Genomic DNA, 5,912 nt, shown 5'->3' on the forward strand with positions numbered 1-5,912 from the left:
TGGTGGTGATGCTAATTTAGTTGTTTCCACAATACTTGATATAAAATCACTTAGGGTGTGAGGTGTATGTCTGCGCCTCTTATGAGACTTAAACGTTCCATAAACATTGGTTTGAAAACTACCGCCCATAAACATGCAAGAAATATTTCCATTTCTCCTCAGATGTGTGTTGATACGAACAAAGTACTCCCTTTCGTTAGCTAAATTCTTGCATGCACATAAGTGACAGCTGAAAGAAGTCAGTTCTTTTTGAAAGTGAATAACCTGTGTGGAATGCACTCTACTTTGATGTACAATTAAAGTATTCCATGTCTTAAATGTGCATGGACATTTGGAATATGTACATGGGTGGTGTGTCCAAAATGTGGATGTTTGAGTTTGTAATGGTTAAGTAGTTCTAACGTACTTGAAACGACTACTGAACACTCCTTACACCACCACATCCACTGGGGGGGGGGGAGTTACAGGCAAGCCAACCTAAAACACACCCAACAGAGCTTCCTCACTGAACAGATCCACACTTCTTCAAAGTTATTTTGTTGTGTTACTCAAATGCATACTCACTTATCAAGCAAAAACGACTGCAGTCAAATACAACAGTATTGCAAAAAAAAAAAATCCTACCTTCATGAAGGTTATCATATACAGTGTTACAGTGCTAAAACAGTGAGATGTTGATTCAGCTGGTCATTTTGGAGGCTGTAGTGTGTGGTGCAGTTGAATTGTTTTGTGAGAGGAATTTCTTCTTTTTCCCATTTAGGACAGCCACTCTTAATATCGACATACCTCTTTGAAACTGTTAAGAAGATCACACAATAGCCTTTATGAAGGTAGGATTGATTGCAGGCTTGTTGTATTAGACTATATTTGCTAAGCTAAAAATGTGGATCCAGTAAATTGGATAATGTGTATATTCTGGACATTTTAGCACACTATACAAAATCTTTAGGTGAATATTTCAGAAACTGATAGCAACATTGTCATATACATACATTTTGAAAGTCTGTGTAATCAAATCAAACAAAATAATTTGAATACTCACCATTACTGCAGAGCCTTTGGAACAGTGCACCAAGCAAAGTTGTCACAGGTCTCTGAATAAGAGGAACACCAAATACCTATTCAGAAAAAAATATTATACATTACAGACAGTGAATGAATACTATGACCTTCATTATGGTAGGAATCATTATAGGACTGTTGTATTAGACTGTGTTAGTTTTAGCTACGAATGTTGAATTGTATTGCAATTGTAGCAAACACAAAATGTTTTTGTTTTTTTTCAAAAATTAAAAGCAACATAGTTAAATCAAGTAAAACACATCACGTAAATCATCAAAATCATTTTAATAATACTTACCAATTACGAAAGCACCCATGAAACTGCTCAAAGCAAGTGGGTCAGTCACCTGGTTTTCAACTATCAGATACCTATTAAAAAAAAAAAAATGAATAACAGAAAAATATATTTTTTAAAATTACTTAATCATATCCCATTCCTTCAGATATTCAATTTAGCCTGAGAAATGAAAATGAGAATTACATTTTGTTTTTCTGTATAAACTGAACTGTGAAAAATAACATTTGTTTGTCCATTGTCTGCTTGAAATTAAAAATTGAATAAGTAAGAACACAAAAACAACAGGTCTGTGAGTGTGTCTACTTAACCCATAAAAACCCAGTGTGACTTTGGTGGCAGTTGCTAAATGAATTTTTCTTTCTGTTTAACTTTTCTTAAGCCATTTATCACTACTTCTTTTCACATTATTCTCTGTATTTTGCACATTTTCTGTGAAAATCCAGTACTTTCTTATATTTAATTCACCGATCATGTAGATGTTTATGTTTATGTTTACGCATTTGGCAGACGCTTTTTTCCAAAGCGACTTACAGGGGAAAACCAATTAAATCACTCAATCAATCAAATTTTATTTATATAGCGCCAGATCACAAAAAGTTATCTCTTGACATTTTATATATAGAGTTGGTCAAAACCAGACTCTAAGTCAATTTACAGAAACCCAACAGAATCCTGTAGATGTTCATAAAAGCCCAGATTAAAGCTGAGGGTTATTTTATCAGAAACAGACAAACAGAAGAAAAACTTACTTTTTTAGCAATGATATCAATAACTGAACATAGACCCAGTGTCTCCATCCACTGTCATTGATCCATCTCCATGGGTTTTACTGGTGAACCAATATTGAAGAAGATCACAGTGTTTCCACAGTAACTATGGATACTCTGAACATCTAAATGGGTCATATCTGATGACCATGAAAAGATGACAAATTATTTTACACCAATTATTTACATGTATTGGTTGGATTACTGGATCAGAAGTTATTAAAAATGTTATACTGGTAGATGATTTTGGTTGCCAGTACATGTTTGGGTCTTTAAGGGTTAATGGACACAGCTGACAGACAGGTGTAAACTTCAGCTGAATTCACACTGTATCCAGCAGTGAGGCAGCTTCACACAGGTTTGCTTTAGTACTTTTACTGTAACCCCTGTGACAAAGTCAGAAAACCTCGTTTTGTTCTTCTAATTAACTGCATTACTGATGTTACTGGTGCTCTCTCTCCTCATTCAACCTACAGCTTGCTCGCCCCCCTCTCTCACTTTCTCTGAGCTGGGGACACTTTTGCCAGCTTTGTTTTTATCAGATTTTATAAAAGACAATCGACACATTCTACACAGCCTGCTCCCAAATTGAAGATTAACCCTTTCATGCATAGTGGTCACTACAGTGGACAGTTCTTCTCCAGCTGTTCTCTTGTATATTCATGGGTTTTGTTGTTTTAGTTCCATATCAGTCAACACAGTGGACACTTAAGAATCATTCCATACACTGACATTCATACCATTACTGTACCTTTCCTGTTCTTGATAAACCTGATCTGCAGTCACATATTTGAGTGTAAATTATTTGCTACTTGTTATTAGACTGTAATTACCAGTTGTTTTTTTAACAAGTTGTTTTTTGTTGCATATTATCTGAGTGAGTAATTAGTATTAGTGTGTTAAAATGTGAGAACACATAAGATTAGCAGCATTAAAAATGTTATTTCATAGTTTTCACAAAGTATGTCAGTAAATGCATGTTTCTTTGCTTAAAAAATGTAATTTTTAATCTGTTCTGTTGTTTGTACATATAACCTGTGCTGCTACTCATTCTGTTTGTGTGCTGCCTCTTAGCCAGGTCGTTATTGTAAATGAGCAACAGTTCTCCACTAACTTACCTGGTTAAATAAAGGTTAAATTTAAAAAAAAAATTAAAAATAAAAAATAAAATGCATGGTGTCCAGCTGAGTGGACATTTTTGTAACTCCATGAAAAGTAGGTAAAAAAAAATTTCAATCACATTGTTTTTTTTTTTTTTTATGCATAAAGAAGAATAAAAATACTCTGGGGGGGGGGGTCTTGATTTAAATTCTCATAATTCATGCATGAAAGGGTTAAAAATCCAGAGGGCCCAGTGTTCCTCCTCCATGCTAACAGTCAGCTGGTCTGTCCTCTCACTGTCAGTAAACGGTCTATGTCAGGGGTCAGCAACCCTGGTCCTACAGAGACCTATCCTGCATGTTTTAGATGGTTCCCTCTTCCAGCACACCTGACAGTCGTTATCAGGCTTCTGCAGAGCTTGATGATAGGCTTATCATTTGAATCAGCTGTGTTGGAAGAGGGACACATCTAAAACATGCAGGATAGTGGCTCTCTAGGACCAGGGTTGCTGACCCATGGTCTATGTCATGTCACAGTGACCTAACCTTCGGAAAAAACGGAGAATTGACCCGCCAGCTTAACAGTAAACGGCTAAAATTTGCTTAGAGGTCTTATTATGTCTTTGTGCATAAGAAATCAATAGAAGTGAAACCCCAAAGGAACTTTGTGTTGGTAAATGCAAGTTCTGCAAATGTACAGGATTTCAGTTCTGTTCAACATGTGGATGGTCATATGAACTATGTTTTCAGCTCAAAAATGTCCAATTTCATCACAATTAATGCTATATTTTCATGTCACAAATGGCCAAGTTATATTTGAACTGAATTTACCTGAAAAACAAATATTCTATTCTTTTAGACACATTGAGTGTTTTTGTGTCAACTGTTATTGTTTTAGATCCACAATACTAACATGTATGAATAAGAGGAGAATTAGCAATAGTAAGTCCGTAAGTTTATTACTAATGAAGTACTGGTACTGACCAGATCATCATGGGTAATGTCACGTCCGTCCACCAGCAAAAGTTTTCACATACACCTGCTATTAAAATCCAATATTTATGAAAATATAGGTTCCACTGTCAAATAATATCAGAAGTCTGTGCACAAATGGATTAGCATTATTTCAACACAGTTCTATGCATTTCTTACAACTTTCTTTTGACAAAAATGGCCACTCATTTGACCCCCTAAGGAAATTTTAGCCGTAATGTAAATGTAAAGAATGATGTTTACCGAGAACCATCATGTTAGCTCTCCTCTGCACCGCTTCCAACTGCCTCTGCCCCACTAAACTAAGCTCAGTTGTCAATAACCCTCTTGAAAGCACGCACTTTAGACTGAAGTCGACACAAAACATACGCGTACAAAACATACAACACATATGTGTGTTCATTTCAAGAAATATGACCGAATATAAAACACTACTCGCCAACAGTCGTGTAGCTAACGTAAGTGGTAACTTAAGCTAACCTTAGCATTGACACTGACAGATTCATGTTGCTCGGTGCTAATAGCATAGAACAGCTTGGCTCTGTGAAAACAGTGCATAAAGTCATTCTGAATAACGTTGCATAAGATTAAATTCATCCTTACCTTGTACAGAGTGGTCCAAAGCAGCATTATTCTGAGTCCCAGCGAAAAACTGTCCGAGTGCAGCTGAGCTTTTCCTCCTAAAGCAGGAGTGTTTCAGAAGTCAGCCTGACCCACACATGTTAGGAGGAAGAACACAATTAAACTGTTGTATATGTTATGAATTAAACTGTGCTGTATATGCCAAGTACATATTTGAAAAGTGAAGCGCCCTCCCTTTGCCCTTTTTTCAGTGTGTTTCCATTTGTTTCTGTTTCCTTCCTTCTGGAGGTTCAACTGACGGGAAAACCCGTCCGTTAACAGAAGACCAAATCACTCTATTCTTAAACTAATTCACTGGAACTGAATACTAAGTCCTGTTCCTAAAAGAAGTTCAAGAACTCACAGCTGGAGTGAAAAAAGCAGAGTTGGGTCAGGCCGTCTTCAGCAGCTTTTCCATGGGTACACACAGTAAACACACGGGCTGTTCTCCACAAGAGCCCACAAGCTTCTACACCCTTTTCCGTCCTTCCACAAGGTTCGGCCTGTTTTGCCACTAGCAGAAATTATCTACTGATTTCTGTCCCCTTCAGAAGCTCTTGTTTTCTTATTAAATGCTCTTTGGTCAGGCACATCTGTGTTGTTGACCTACTTCCACACACACTGGCTCATTCGGGCTCTTCTTCTCCCTTCTTCTGTTTCTTCTCAGTTCGGTAGAGCAGCTGTGCGGACACCTGCACAGACTGTCTGTGCCAACGGTCACATAAGCAGGTCCCGCTCCATGAAGAAAACAAACAGAGGATCCCTCTACAAAACATGGACAAATGACTGAATATGGGAATCCCTGTGGCGGTGCATCCAGGAAGGCTAAAACTAGAGCTGCACAATTAATCCAACGTAAACTTACAAGAAATACTGCTTTGATATTTACCCTAAAAATGATTGACAACTTGGCATTTATGTCAGTCACAATATGTCAAATAACTAAATGTCAAGTTCTACAAGCTGTAGATGTGTCCTGATATTTTTATGTCTATTTTTTTTTTTTTTTAAAAAGGAAAAAGATAGAAAAGAATTATTTAATATAATTATAAATTTAATATAATATAATTT

General features: G+C 36.6%; 1 long non-coding RNA gene across 1 annotated transcript; it reads right to left on the minus strand.

Moving 5' to 3' along the window:
• Positions 1-1,048: 1,048 nt before the first annotated feature.
• LOC115415671 (uncharacterized) lies at positions 1,049-5,019 on the minus strand. Its single transcript, XR_003934849.1, has 3 exons — positions 4,824-5,019; positions 1,361-1,431; positions 1,049-1,118 (listed from the first exon to the last, which is right to left on the minus strand). It is a non-coding gene; the product is annotated as an uncharacterized LOC115415671 (long non-coding RNA).
• Positions 5,020-5,912: the final 893 nt, after the last annotated feature.

Source organism: Sphaeramia orbicularis, chromosome 24 (genome assembly GCF_902148855.1).
Source record: "Sphaeramia orbicularis chromosome 24, fSphaOr1.1, whole genome shotgun sequence".
Taxonomy (NCBI): Eukaryota; Metazoa; Chordata; class Actinopteri; order Kurtiformes; family Apogonidae; genus Sphaeramia; species Sphaeramia orbicularis.